The sequence below is a fragment of the Tursiops truncatus genome, chromosome 2, assembly GCF_011762595.2.
Source record: "Tursiops truncatus isolate mTurTru1 chromosome 2, mTurTru1.mat.Y, whole genome shotgun sequence".
NCBI classification, from domain to species: Eukaryota; Metazoa; Chordata; class Mammalia; order Artiodactyla; family Delphinidae; genus Tursiops; species Tursiops truncatus.
In genome coordinates, this window is record NC_047035.1 from 44,446,755 (window position 1) to 44,462,538 (window position 15,784).

Genomic DNA, 15,784 nt, shown 5'->3' on the forward strand with positions numbered 1-15,784 from the left:
GTTTCCATAGAAACAACTCCCTTTCTTTGTGAGCTCACATTTCATCTTACATAATATCTAATTAAATTGTATAATTAAAATAACCTGGTGTAAACAGGTCTGGGGACAATCCTAACCGAATCTTAGGAGGCATTCAACAAACCGGTGGAAGCAGAATGCACAAGCATATGTAGTGGTGAGGCGCATCAGCTTTTCCTGAGCCTTGGTCGGTAGATCCTACAGATGCAGCAGATGGCGTTGGCTAATCCTCTGAGTCAGTTAAGCAGAGGTCAGTTAGAGACCCCACTGTCAAACAGAAGCCCTAACTCTCACTATAGATGACACTAGGGCATGTTTTCCTTTTTGTGTGTGTGTTTTCTTTAAAAAAGGAAACCAGTTAGCTTTGAATATCCTCATTACTTACTTTTGGGGGGGTTGGGAGCAAATAATTTTTAATGGGATGGGTTTTTTTTAAACAAAAACACTGGAGAATCATACAATGCTGCCAGCATTGGACACAATTAGGCCACAAGTCTGCGCACACCTTTGCAACTGGCCCCATGATGGCAGAGCCTCTCCTCTTGCCTTTACTGTTTCCTATGACCTCCACATGATACCAAAATAAAGGAACGTCTTTCTCCAGGATGACTTCCGTTGTTGAATTACCACTACTGCATGTATCTTCCTTCTGAGCTCCAGTTTGCCTTTCTCGACTGTGGCCATCACCATGTCACCTGCATCAGCAGCAGGAATCTGTTCAACCGTCCCTCGATCCACTTCACAGAGACAGTACACAGAATTTTGGCTCCCGTGCTGTCAGCATAGCTCATCATGGTTCCTACCAGAAGACCCCAGAAATGCAGAATTTTGCATGAGAGGAACCACCACATCCTTGCTTCCACATCTCGAACATGAAAAAAGGCTGTATTGCTTTTTTTTATTGTGGTAAAATATATATAACATAAAATTTACCCTTTTAAGCCTTTTTGAGTGTATAATTCTGTGGCATTCAGTCAGTCTCATCTTGTGCAGTCATCACCACTATCTTCAGAACTTTGTTTTTATCACTACTAACAAACTCTGTACCCATTAAACACTAAGGTTTCCCCATTCCACGTTCCCCTCAGCCACTGGCAAACACCATTTTACTTTCTGTCTCTATGCAGTTGACTCTTCTAGGCACCTCATATAGGTGAAATCTACAATATCTGTCCTTCTTTGTCTGGCTTATTTCACTTAGCATAACGTCTTCAAGCTTCACCCATGTTGTCTCATTGCTTTTGAAATGGTTTTCCCACTCAGACCGCACCATCGTAGCCTAGAGTCTTCTGTACACCCCCATTTTGAGGTTGCCTTTCTTGCTCCAGCCTCCTGCAAAGTGGTGGTCTCCTGCCTCTACCACCCCAAAGTGTGAGTGCCTTTTAGGGAGACCACCCCACAGTCCGCCAGACTTGGTTTCTGGGCTCTATTTGTCCTTTCCAAGGTTCTAGGATTTTCAAATGCCTGCTAAATCTTCTGTAACAATCAATTCAAATACACAAGTTTGGCGATTCAAATTACTTTTTCCAAAAGTACTTTAAAATGCATTCAGTTATTAATTGCCTGGTGGCCCTTTAATCAAATGGGAAAATTGACACAGCCAGAGGCATGTATTTTTGTGGAAAGAAAATTTATTTAAGAAGAAACAGCAGCTCTCACTGCTTAATTTAAACTGAGAAAACTGTGGAAAATCCACTACTATGGAAAATTAATAAAACATTGCCGGCTGCAAACAGTGACTAATTGTGCAAGATGAAGACTGCCCGGAATTAATAACGTGCAGTCTTCTGTGTGAAGAACCCCCTACCACTTCAATTGACTGGGAGATTAAATTACTTCTAAGTTTGCCATATTAAAACAGAGCAGGAATAAAACGTTAGTGAAGGTACGTCTATTATTTACTGTCTGTGATATGGATATAATTATTTCCAAACAACTACAATGTGACATGACCAGTAATATTTAAATGACTCTTTTAGCAAAAGGATCTACGGCAACATTTTTTACCCGAAGGGGAAAAAATATATCCTTCTTTTACTTCGAAAGTGATAAAATGATGCCTAGTGGACTTCTGCAGAGGGTAGGTCCCTGCCCCAATGGACAGAAATGTGCTCGCTGTCCGAGTTTATACATTTCCCTCTCTGCATCAGATAGTGCTCTGGGGCAGTATGTGAAGCAGAAAACCTTAGCAATTCATTTCATGAGCTCTGATCTTAAGTGGAAGGGATCCAGAGGAAACCAGTGTAGATGCTTCAAGGCTTCTCCTGGTGCCTGATGTGACCATGAGCACATGTCTAACAGGATGGGTTCCTTTATGGGAGGCAGGAGGGAAGGGCAGAGCGATTTCCTGGGAAAAGGGGGTTCATTCATAAGGGACATACATTCGCACAGGCCCCGTCAACAACACGGACGCATCCTCCAAGCTTGATCATGACACTGTACCACCTGGTAGGCCTTGGTTTCCTCCATGATAAAATGAGGATTAAATGACATAAACCAATGCTGCCCCTTTTCTTGCCCTGTTGTCAGGATTGGATTAATTTTCTTGCCCCAGAGGGTCACCAGGAGGTTCTGTCAGTTTTCCTAGTGCATCCAAACTCTGATCCTGTGAAACAAGATACAGCAAGAAGATGCCATTCAATGACCAGGAGAGATCTGTTCAAGTGAGAGGGATAAAGAAAAGAAATTCAGAAAACTAAGAGCTCTATTTGTATGAAGTGATGGGATGTTTGGGGGTTTGTTTCGTGTTTTGGTTTGTTTTTCAAATTTTAGAGATTAGCAAATAACTCAAGGAACCCAGGAACCGAATGAAGCCAGCTGGACATGTGTGTTGAGGAGGTGTCTCAAAGATGGAGATGTCCTTGGCCGAGAGGCGCTGTCTTCCTCGCCTGCTTATCCTTTAATGCTCACACAGAGGGTACATTCAGCCTCTTGCTATTTGATATTGCTGGCAGGAAGGTCCGAGCATTGGCCTGGAGAGAATAAAGGCGTGTTGTTTAGAAATGCAGAGGCTTAACCCGAAGCGTAACTGGCTTGCGGTTTACCACAGAAATTATCTGGACATATCATTTGATTTCCAGGTTTTAAATGTTATTCTAAACAAGATCTGGCTGCACAGCCCTCCGCTGTATGACATACAGAGACTTTATCTGCCACCAGATACCATTCAGGCTTAATGCTGCAGCAGTGAATTGTATAAATTGGGGCATCCTTTGAGACCCTAGAGCATTATGGCCTCTCAGAGGGGGAGAGATGAGACCTGCTTCCTTTTCCCTGTTGCTCAGGCAAAACACTTTTTAGGCTGTTTCTCTCTATTTGGGTCATTTTGGTTTCCCTTTTTCAGAAACACTTAAGACTGGTTGTAGCAGGCCCACCCTTATCTACATGCTGGGTGTCCAGGTGCATTTATCACTGGATTTGAGGAGTCATGGGGAAGGTTCATGACCTGGCAAAGCTTCCTCTCCCTGCTGGCAAATACCCCCAAGAGAGGCAACGAACTGATTTGCACTTTTGCCAGTAACTGCTATCAAGCAGGATGTGAAAGGGTGGACCTCCAGATCCTGAAGGGGAAGCAGCCCTAGGAAAGGTACCAGAAAGGGAGAAATGGGACACAGGACCCAGAGTCAGACTGCCTGGGCCTGGGTGGTTTCTGCCTTTTAGAAGTGGCAGACTGACCTGCCCTGTTGCCTTCACACATCATTTCACGTATAGAGTTTGCCCCAAACTTGAGTGAAACGAGGACATTTAGAAAACATAAATTTGCCCTAAAGAGTTGTCTCGACTCAGTATCTCCAACTCCCCTCATTTTCCTTGAACTCACTTCAGTCAGACTCTCATCCCGGCTGCTCCTTGGGAACTGCCTTTGTCCAGGTCATCATGGCCTTTACGTTGCCACATCCAGTGGACACTCCTGATCCTTAAGTTATTTGACTATGAGGAATATCTGATCTAGTTGATCTTTCCTCCTGAACACTTCCGTACTTTGAAATTTGGACACACAAAGAAACATCAGAGGGGCATGCACACGGAAGACCTTGTGAGGACACAGCAAGAAGGCAGCCATACGCGAGCCAAGGAGAGAGGCCTCGGAAGAAGGCAAACCTGCAACACCTTGATCTTGGACTCCCAGCCTCCAGAATTAGGAGAAAATACATTTCTGTTGTTTAAGGCATCCAGTCTGTGGTATTTTGTTATGGCAGCCCTAACAAACTAATACTCTTGTCAAGATGCTAACCATCGATAAATCAAGTGTTCATCAACTAGTTGTCTCTGAAAATTATACTCGGACAAAAAGTAGAAGACAGAGACTCTGGCCTCAAGAAGCTTGCCATGTGTTGCACGTGCAGAGGTACTTCCATGTTAGGGATGGTTCTGGTTATTCTCCATTTCCCTCTCTAGCCCCACTCTCCCCGCCATGATGCTCTGCTCGGTGCTTGGGGATGCTGATCCAGGGGCTCTCTGATCCTGGGCTCTCTGATCCTGCTGACCCTGGGCTCTCTGATCCTTCTGATCCTGGGCTCTCTGATCCTGCTGATCCTGGGCTCTCTTGCCCTCTGGCTTCCAACTGGGTTTGGCTAATGGAAATTAATACCAGGGGATTGGAGGTGGAAGAGAGAGGTAAGTTAGTTATTGCAACCCCTCTCCTTAAAGCGCCAGGTTGTGTCAATGCCTGGGTTTCTTCCCAGCCAGAGCTTTCTCTAGATTCTGTCATCTCCATTCCCTCTCCTTGTCCCTGTAGGCCTATAGGTGGTCATGGCTTCCCATCACCCCTAATCCCCAGGTGCTCTCTCCTCTGTTGGCTCCCTTAAACACTACCCACACCTCTATAAAGAATCCTAAGTTAATTAAGCTCTTTTTAATTAGACCTCTTTGAGTATGCTGTTTGTTTTCCATCAGAACGCTGACTTGTACGGAGAGGTAGAGTAGTATGGTGAGAAAAACCATCACTTTGGTGTCAGGCAGCCCTGAGTTTGTTTTTTTTTCAAATTGAAGTATAGTTGATGTACAATATTATATAAGTTACATGTGTACAATATAGTGATTCACAATATGTAATGGTAATACTCCATTTATAGTTATTATAAAATATTGGTTGTATTCCCTGTGTTATACAATATATCCTTGTAGATTATTTTATACATAATAATATGTAGCTCTTAATCCCCTATCCCTAAATTGCTCCTTCTCCCTCCTCTCTCCCCACTCGTAACCACTAGTTTTTTCTCTATATCTGTGAGTCTGTTTCTTTTTTGTTATATTCACTAGTGTATTGTATTTTTTAGATTCCACATGTAAGTGATATCATATAGTATTTATCCTTCTTTGTCTGACATTTCACTTCGCATAAAACCCTCCAAATTCATCCATGTTGTTGCAAATGGCAAAATTTTATTCTTTTTTATGGCTGAGTAGTATTCCGTTGTGTATATATATATATATATGTGTGGTATATATATATATACCACATCTTCTTTAACCATTCATCTGCTGATGGACACTTAGGTTGGTTCCATATCTTGGCAATTGTAAATAATGCTGCTATGAACATTGGGCATGTATTCTTTGGAATTAGTGTTTTTGTTTTTTTCTGATATATACCCAGGAGTGGAATTGCTGGATGGTGTGATTAGAAAGCCCTGAATTTGAATACCAGCCCATCAGTAAACAATTGCACAATTCTGTTGCAAGTTTCTTTATCTCTTGGATCCTCAGTCTCCCCTGAGGATATATAAAGTGGGCACAATAACACTTTTCTTATAAGGTTGCTAAGAAAGTTAAATAAGATAATATACAGTGCTTGGCAAATAGCAAGTGCTCAACAATGGTATTACAGAAGTAGATGAAGTAGTTGGTTTTAGTTTACAGACATTCTTAGAAATACTTAAGCCCAAAGAAATGCCTTCCTCATGAGAAAGTTGCAGGTGCCAGAGCAATTTTAAAGAAGAGATCGAAGTCCTGACAGGTCCCCCGTGCTGGGCAGAACTGATGGTCCCAAGCCATGGGGGACACACCCCTTCTCCCAGTTATTCAATCCAATACTGAAGTAGGTATTATTTTGAAGGGATTTTGTAATTAAGGTTCCACATCAGTTGACCTTAAGATAGGTAGATTACCTAATCACATGAGCCCTTTAGAAACAGAGACTTTTCTCTGACTGGTCCCAGAAGGAGGAGGCAGAGAAACACACTCCAGCTGGCCTGGAGGAAAGAAAAACATCCAGGTTGTGAACTGCCTACAGGGGCCACATGGCAAAGAACTGCGGACAGCCTCTGGGAGCCGAGAGAGGTCCCCAGCCAACTTCTAGCAGGAAAACAGAAAAACAAAGACCTCAGTCCTACAACCACAGGAAATGGATTCTGTCTGCAAAATGACCTCGGGCCCCAGGTGAGAACTGTGGCCTCAGCTGACACTTTGATTTCATCCCAGTGGATCTTGCCCTACGGAAACTATGAGAAATAAATTTCTGCTGTTTTAAATCACCAAGTTTGTGGTCATTTGTTTCACAGTAAATAATAACAACCACACATTGAACTTCTGCCCCTGATGGGAAACAAAATTGTCTATGTAGCTATTGGCCAAAGGGATAAACAAGTAGCTATTGGCCAAAGGGAGAAACAACACAGAAAAATAGCTTCTGACTTCAAGTGACATTTTTAGTAGGCTCATTAATTTCAAAAATGGTAATGGAAGACTTTGGAAAATTCCACAGTTCAAGATAGGAAAAGGAAGGCTTACCAAAAGGTAAACACCTTAGTTCCTGTCTGCACGCTGTTTCTTTAGGCTACTAAGCTCTCTCTTTCTCAGGGGGCCATAGTGCAAACAACTAAAATCTTAAAGAAACAATCAAGTAAAATAAAGCATATAGGAAACTTTGTTTATGTACTAAAGGTGTTCCAGCAAAGAAAAATGGAATTTAAATAATTACCTTGGTAAAGCAGAGCACATATTAGCTCTAGGAATCAAGTCTACTGTTTAAGGAACTTTTTGCAGTCTGTATTTATAAGTGATTAATAGCTATAAAGGAAGAATATTACTTTGGCACATGTTAATCCACTTCATTATCTATGATATATATTTGATTGTTCTTTTTTTTTTCCATATTTGAAAATGTGTGCTTCAGGTAGATTTTCATGATTTTGATAGATTTTTTTAAACTTTCCTTATGAGCATTTAAGGGAATCTAAATTATTTTCTGAATCCTCATTGTTTCTCTCTTGTTCTCTGGAATAATGTGCAGAACTGAGTTTTGCAACACAGTGCTAAGGTCTTTGTTTTATTATGGGGCTAATTATTACCATAGGTCATTATAAGATAAGAAACCACAAATACGTTAGTAATGACAAAGATCTGAGCAGCTAAAAGAGCATACATGCTTGGATGAGGATATATTCTTGCAAAGATATCTTTACATTTCAGTAATTAAGCATGTCACATTAATTGCATGGCCCTTTCATAAAACCTTGCAAAAAAAAAAAACACATCAAGAACTTTTCCTCTTGATATCAGATTAGAACTGATTGCATAATTCCATTACCTGGATAATTAAATACAAATTTGGTAGCTTCAGAACTGTACAATGTTGTGGTTTCATTTTCTAATAGAATTATCCTGCCTTTGGTGTCGAATCCTTGCTAAGCAATGGAGATCTAATTACTTAGTGACATGACATTAACTCCTCAGGGACCTTTCCTTGGAGAAAAGGCTCAGATTAAAAATGATTCAGGGAGCTTCTTTCTCATTTCATTACTGGGATCTAAATCACAGGAATTAGAGATGTGAGAGATCTATTAGGTTTTCTTCTCTCTTATTCAGGGAGCACGGGAAGAGTGTTCATCAGATATCGTTCTTCTGGGTTTGCTTAGGTCCAATTTACATAAAAAAAGAACAATTTCTGGATGTAACATATTGTTGGGATGAGTCCCTCCTCCAGCCCCTGAAAGACACATCATTTCTGTCACTTCACAGATTCTCTAATGATGATCTCAGGACACACTTGTTTGCCAAAGTGCAGGGTGATAACATGGCTGTGTTCCTGACAGAATAATTACCTCACGTTGAAAATGATTTTAGGCAGAACTAAACAGGAATATCCTCATGTGAATGATACCTTTCAGTAACTCTGAAAATAACTCTGTGTAGGATTTGAAGGCCTTCATCGTTTGGTTTGATAACAGACCTTGAAGCCACTTCTGTAGGTCAGAGTCCAATTATTTTCACAGTAGTTTAAACTTATACCAGCTCTGATTCCCTGAAAGTTTTTAAATCAGGGTGTGCAAAGAAACATCATCCATCACCTCTACCAGTGGGAATGATGGGGTAGAGCAGGTGTTTTCCATGTTTGCTGCCTGTGTCAGTTTGTGTTTTAGGTCCTGCATCTGTGGCCATCTGGAGGTCATCTCAGTAGTCCTGCTGACCTTGGTTGGGCTTGTCCACTGGGGTGACTTAGCTCTTGTCCTGTATTGGGCTAGCCTCGGCTTGTCCCCTGCTGATGGCAGAAGTTCGAGGGTGAGCAAACCCAATGCACAAGCCCATATCAAGCCTCTGCTTGCCGCCTATCTTTTCACATGGCACTGAACAAAGAAAGACACACAGTGAGCTCAGTGTCAGGTACAGGGTGCTACCATCAGGCTATCCTGCCCATGGAGGAGGGCAAAGGGACATGATACAGGGTATGGATACAGGGAGGGATGAAAAATTGGGGCCATTATGGTTATTTACCACACAGTTCCATCAGCAACTGTGGGACTGCTCTTTTATATAATCTGGAAAAAATCTCTTTATTAGTAAACTGTCTCTTAGATGATTTTCAACCCTGGAGTAGGTTTAGAAATGAGCCATTAAATGAGATGTTGTAGAAGAAAGTATGTAGTGTCTTGATTATCTTTGAGTCCTTTAGTCATTATTGAAATTGCTAATTAGAAAGATAATCTTGGATGCAATCTTTTCTTTTCTATCTAAATCTTTTCTATCTTTATTAATCAGAAACACTATTCCTTGGGTATAACTGTCTTAGTCCGCTCAGGCTGCTATAACAATATGCCATAGACTGGGTGGCTTAAACAACAGGAATTTATCTGTCATGGTTCTGGAGGCTGGGAAGTCCAAGATCAAGGTGGCAGACAATTGAGTTCCAACAGTGAGGGCTCTTTTCTGGCTTTTAGATAGCTACCAGCTTACTGTGTCCTCACATGGGAGGGAGGGAGGGAAGGAAAGAGAGAGAGGAAGAGGGAAGGAAGGAGGCTGGGAGGGAAAGGGGGAGAGAGAGAGAGTTTGTTTCTGGTGTCTCTTCTTATAAGGACACTAATCCCATCATGAGAGGCCCCACCCTCATGACCTCATCTAACCCTAATTACCTCCCAAAGGCCCTATTTCCAAATACCTTCACATTGTAGGTTAGGGCTTCAACATAGAATTTGGGGTGGGGGGAGACATAATTCAGTCCACAGCAATAGCTATTACCCAAATAGATTCTTCAATATGTGAGGGAGCTCCATGAGAGCAGTGTCTCTATTGCTAAAAGTGAGATGTGGATTGTAGTGGAAATGGGTGAGTGTTGAACTGGGAGGGCATTGTGAATAACGTAGGAAGGAGAGAGGTTGGGGTGTATCACTTTGAGAACTTATTCCTGTGACCTGGCCTTCAGACTTCACATTATCCACTCCATGATAAACACCCATCCAGAAGTCAGTCACATTGTCTAAGATTTGGCAAGACAAACACTACACTTCCCTGATGACCCCAGTGAGACCATGCTAGTGGTAGTTATTTTACAACCACATCAGAAAAATGAAACATAGTTTACACTACAATTGCAAAGATGATTAAGATAATATATTTTCACTTGGAATGATACAGTGAAAGAAGAAGCATTTTTATTTTATAAATTGTGGGTCTTTTTTTTATGTGCAGAAGATACTCTTCAGAAGATAACTTTAGTTTTAAAACAATAATACTTGATATACTAAATTACAAATTAAAAAACCTAGCTCTTCCATAAGCTTTTAGGTTTGACTTAAAATTTTTATTATTCTATTTATTAGCCTAGCAAATTTAACAACTACTTTTTTTTTTTTTTTTTTGCGGTACACGGTTGGCTTCTCCCGTTGCGGCGCACAGGCTCCGGACGCGCAGGCTCAGTGGCCATGGCTCACGGGCCCAGCCGCTCCGTGGCATGTGGGGTCCTCCTGGACCGGGGCATGAACCCGTGTCCCCTGCATTAGCAGGTGGACTCTCAACCACTGCGCCACCAGGGAAGCCCTAACAATTACTTTTTAAACTGGCCTTTGAATACACTTGTTTAATTTAATTAATAAATTTAAATACCTTAAAATAATTTCAATTACATTTACTAATTAATGTACTTGATTTCCTTTTAAAATCTTTTGTTTGATAGACCAACCTTCTCAAATACTCAACTTGTTCTTATAATTCCAATAATTGAAATTTGTATATGGTGATTCTTAAGCTCTCTTAGACAATCCAGTAATATTTATAACCTTAGTTAGATTTCAACTTAAAATCACAAGTCTAAATCAATTACTGGCTCATACATCTTAATACTGGAATTACAAGGCTAATCAGTTACTCTAACAGGACAGATTCTCTTAAATAGTACAAGTAGTATTATATACCAAATATGCAGATTTCTTTCCACTCAAACATATTGAAACTACAAGTTTGAGCCTCTTAACACTTCTACATTTCATTCTGAAAGATTTGAATTATCCCAAGCCATGTTAAGGATTGAGGTCGCTTAATGACCAGTTTCCCAGTAGGGCCAAGGCTGGATTCTTGTCAGCAATCCTGATAGAATATGCTGCTGCTTCTTCATAGTCATTATATTTAAACCCCCACTGCCAAATGGGTGATCCCAGATAGACCTGTGCCCTGAGTTCGAGTTTTGTCTTACCTAATTCTTCTGTAATCCGAGTCTGAACACCTCCAAATGAAATCACTAGATTACATTTGACATATTTTTGGCTCTTTATTGTATGTAAATTTCTCTTCTCCCTAATTCTAAAGATCTTTGAGCTTCCCAGAAGTGTGCATTCTTTCCATATACTTTTAATCTCTTATGACCATACAACTTTTTCAGATATAAAATAATACCCAATTCGATTGTGGAGATTTCTCACGGCTTTGAGTATTTTGGTCACAACTTTCAAGGTCATTTTAATGACACAGGTGTTTTTCAGAAAGTCAAAGTCTAAATGCGATCAGATTTCTTCATTTCAAACCACTGATGGCATCTTCCAGATGGTGCGTTTCTCACTGCACAGCAAGATCACAGTATGATTTGAAGTTTTTTGAAGTATTCAAATGTAAATGACAAGTAATGTTTCCATAGCTTACTTTAAACCTTGTGAGTTGACCGAGAAATGCTGATTCCTCATTAGCAAATTTTGAATACATTTAAATATGGAAATCTTTATATGTTTATGTCTTGTCTCCTGAAGTAGATTGTAAGCTCCTTAAGGGATAACACCCAGTCTTACATTTATTAGCTGGAGAATAGTAATTGGCTAGATAATGAAGACTAGTTATTTGATCAGGACTTGGACTCTTGCCTCATAGCAAAGAAGGGATATTTTTGTTATTTAAATCAGATGCTCAGTCCTGTGGCAAGAAAATAAATTCTGGGGACAAAGACGCTGCTTAACTTGTAAAATTTATTTAGAATCCTTAAATCCAGGACCAAGTACGTATTCTCAGGGGACATTGCACTCTCTCTAAAAAGTCATTGACTTTATGTAAAAGACAATCTTTTAAAAATGTAATATAATCATATTCTGGACCATCTGGATGACAAATATAATGGAGTCCTGCCATGTAATTTCAGCACCAAGTCTGTGATTGTAGTATTATTGGAGTCCAGTAGTACTTTCACAGTTTCAGACTAATGAGCGGAGAACACCACAAACTCAATTTGTAAAATCACATATTAGGTTTTTACAACTGCATCAGAAAAATGAAGGAGAATATATATTGCAGTTAAAGATAATTATGATAACAATTACTCAAGGAAGTAATGCTTTGACCAATAAGTAATAAGGATCAAATGATGTCAACATATTCAGTTTGAAAAACACTTCCCAGGAATTCAGGTAGTTGCATTGGCATGCCCAACTCAACAGAACAAGGGAGGGGCAGACAGCACTGTAGTCATGTTGTAAGTGGTAGTTCAATTTCAGGAAAACATTATGTATCTGTCTCATTAATTTAATGTTAATTTGAATTTTACTGGGTTTGCAATTTGTAATTAGTGCACAGACTTTGGTTTATAATTGAATAAGAACTGCAATAGGAGTTCATCACTAGTTTTATGTTCATACATGTTTAAGTAATATTATTATAAACATAAATTGAAGTCAACATCTGGGCTTCAATGGGATTTTATTTTTTTTCTTTTAGATTGATTTTACAGTACTCACACTGAGAAACTTTGGTGCAACATTTATATACTAGTATGATTTCCATTTTCATCACAGAGAACTTAAGTATTTTAAGGGCAATTTGAGTATAATAATTGATTAAAAAAAGAGTACATATCCATGTGTATGTGAGTGTATACATGTATACATCTTACCAAAAACTACAAAATGCTTTGAAATCCCAGAAGATAAATTATATTTACATATGTACGATTACAATAAAAATCATTATAACATTGCATCAGGAGATCTGAAAATAAAGCACAGCATGGCTAGTCCTGACCCAGGACTATAAGTCTATGCAGTGAGGTATGTTAATTCCTCTCATGGAGTAGAGTTATGTTAACCCATTAGGACACCCTGTTGCTTGTTTGCATTTCTCTCTCTGGGATTTTCATGCCAAATGCAAGCACCAGAATGGAGAGTTCAGTCTGCTCTGCTGGAGGGATGTAAACAGCACTCCCTAGTTCACCTGTTTATTGTCACTGTGACACCGTCTGAGTGATGGGGCCCTGGGAGGTGCCTGAACCTGAGAATCATTTGATTGGGGAGATGCCTGGGGCCTGGTCTTTAAAAACAAACCCCAAAAAAGCGTTTTCAATCTGATTCTCTTAACCTGGGGTTCTTACTCTGGGTAGGACCCTGGGAACTGGGGGGGAAAAAAAGAAGGGGAAAAAACCTCCCCATACAGAGAAGAGCAAATTGAAAGTCACAGAGGGGTGTGCCTCAAGGCAGTGAGTAAATCCACTTCCTTTGTCATAACAAGGACAAATCCTATCTTTGAAGTTTCTCCTTCCTGTTACAAGGAGAATGTCTTTTGTTTAATCCATTTTAGCCCTTAATACCTGACCGGGATCAATCCCATTGGCTAGATTACACAGCATTCACACTGATTTTAAACTGGCCTGGGGTGGGGGTCGGCGGACAGGGGGTGCCAGGTACTGCCTCATTGGTGTGAGAATCTCAAAAACAATCAACATCTCTGTCCAGATCACCTTGATTTTGACCAACAAGCCGTCCTTTTACACTTAAATGCATAATCATAATGACCATTGTTAAACAGATTTTGGTGTGTTCTATAAATGGTATATTTTCAGTGGTCCTTTAAAAACATTCTTATTCACTCATTCACAGTGGCATAGGAGACTGTGAGGTTCATCACATAGAACAAAATGCCTTCAATTAGAATTCAAGGGCCACCTTCTTCCCCAGTCCCCATATCAACTGTGGGTGCCAGTTTGAGCAATAGGGGACATTGAGCTTCTCAGTCCCTAGCCTCAATGTCATATCTCTTACACAGGGATCTGATTATTGAGTAAGAAAAAGAAAATAAGAAAGAAAGCCTTTTAATAAAATGCAGTCCTATTTTTTTCAATCTCTAAGAAAGCTTTCAGCGCCTTTTCTTACAAGAATTCTCAAACCCAGTGACAAGCAAAGGTGAGGAGCCTTCAGAGCAGACTTCAAAAAGGGCCATTTACGGGCTTCCCTGGTGGCGCAGTGGTTGAGAGTCCGCCTGTCGATGCAGGGGACACGGGTTCGTGCCCCGGTTCGGGAAGATCCTACGTGCCGCGGAGCGGCTGGGCCTGTGAACCGTGGCCGCTGAGCCTGCGCGTCCGGAGCCTGTGCTCTGCAACGGGAGAGGCCCGCGTACCGCAAAAAAAAAAGGGCCATTTGCTAATTAGGTATTTTTCTAGGCACGTGGCTATTAACTGGTTCTTAACCAATACACATTGTCTCTCAAATCACTTCAGGTTGCCTGAGTGCTGAGAAACTATCCCAGAAAACCAACCAGCAGAGCGGGGAGGAAGGAAGGTGGAGCAGGCTGCATTACCAGTGGGACTTTCACTTACTCTCTTATCCAGAAGGAGACCAAAACTTCACAACTACTTCTCACCACCCTGTTGTGTCTTTGAAAAACTTAATCACATAGGAATGACTAGAAAATAGCACAGTCAGTGGGGACAGGGAATGCACATTTGATGCTTGCGTCAAAGGCAAGACAGATTGGCTCCTGGTTTCTTCATTTTGGCTGGTTAGGTTTGCTCTGACAGTCACCCCGAGCTTCCCAAGGGCAGAAAACATGCTATTCATCTCTCCAGCCACAGGTCACTTCACAAGGGCTTGGGACTTCATGAAGTCTCAAAAAGAGGTTTATGGGTAACCAAATGAATTGATTTTGAGAGTACACTGTGTGCCCCCCTCCAGAAGAAGGTGAAAATATCATTTGTCACCAATAACCATATCAAGGAACAAATGTGAAACATGCTAGTATTTTTTTTTCTCTCTTTAATAGTCAGGAGAGAGAAGTACTGTTTGAGAACTGAAATTGTTTATTGGATGTCACGTTAATTCATTTATTCTTGTGATGCTTTTTTCATCTCCATCCTTCACACTGGCAACTGGAATGCACTTTTGCTTGCACAAGGTAGGAAAAACTGACAAAGTAGAGCACCTTGAGTTACATGGATTAGATTTTAAAGTTTCTAATTTATCAATTTAGCTTAATATAAAAATGATTGGGGGTACAGAAATTGACAAGCTGATCCCCAAATTCACATGGAAACGCAAAGTACCCAGAAGAGCCAACACAGTCTTGAAAAGGAAGAACAAAGTTAGAAGACTCACACTTCCTGATTCCAAAACGTATCACTAAGCTGCAGTAATCAAGACCGCAAGGTGCTGGCATGTAGAGAGACATTTAGATGGTGATGGTCAGTTTCAGGTGTCCGTTTTGCTGAGCTACAGTCTCCTGTCATTTGATCAAACTCTAATCTAGGCGCTGCTGTGGAGGTATTTTGTAAATGTGACTAAAGTCTATAATCAGTTTACTTTAAGGAAGATTATCCCAGATAATCTGGGTGGGCCTGATTCAATCAGTTGAAAGTCCTCAAGAGCAGAGCTGAGGCTTCCCTGAAGAAGAAATTCTGCCTGTGGATAGCAGCTTCAGCCTGTGCCTGAGATGTTCAGCCTGCCCTTCCTCACCACCTGCCCTATGGATTTCAGATTGCCACAGTTGCAAAGTCAGTTCTTTACAATAAATTCCTCTTTCTCTCTCTCTCTCTGTATGTATGTATGTGTAGGTGTATATATATACAGATGTGTGTATATACGTCTCTCTACGTATGTATATGTGTGTGTGCAAATATGTAAATAAAGGCGTACCTTATTTTACTGGGCTTTGCTTTACTGCACTTCACAGATACTGCTTTTTTTTACAAATTGAAGTTTTGTGGCAACCCTATGTTGAGCAAGTCTACTGACACCATTTTCCCAATGGCATTTACTCATTTTGTGTCACTGTGTCACATTTTGGTAATTCTTGCAATATTTCAAAC

At 40.6% G+C, this 15,784-nt stretch overlaps 1 pseudogene; it reads right to left on the reverse strand.

Annotated features, from left to right (window-relative positions):
* Window positions 1-471: 471 nt before the first annotated feature.
* LOC101318294 (large ribosomal subunit protein uL14-like) lies at window positions 472-883 on the reverse strand (annotated as a pseudogene).
* Between the last annotated feature and the right edge of the window lie 14,901 nt (window positions 884-15,784).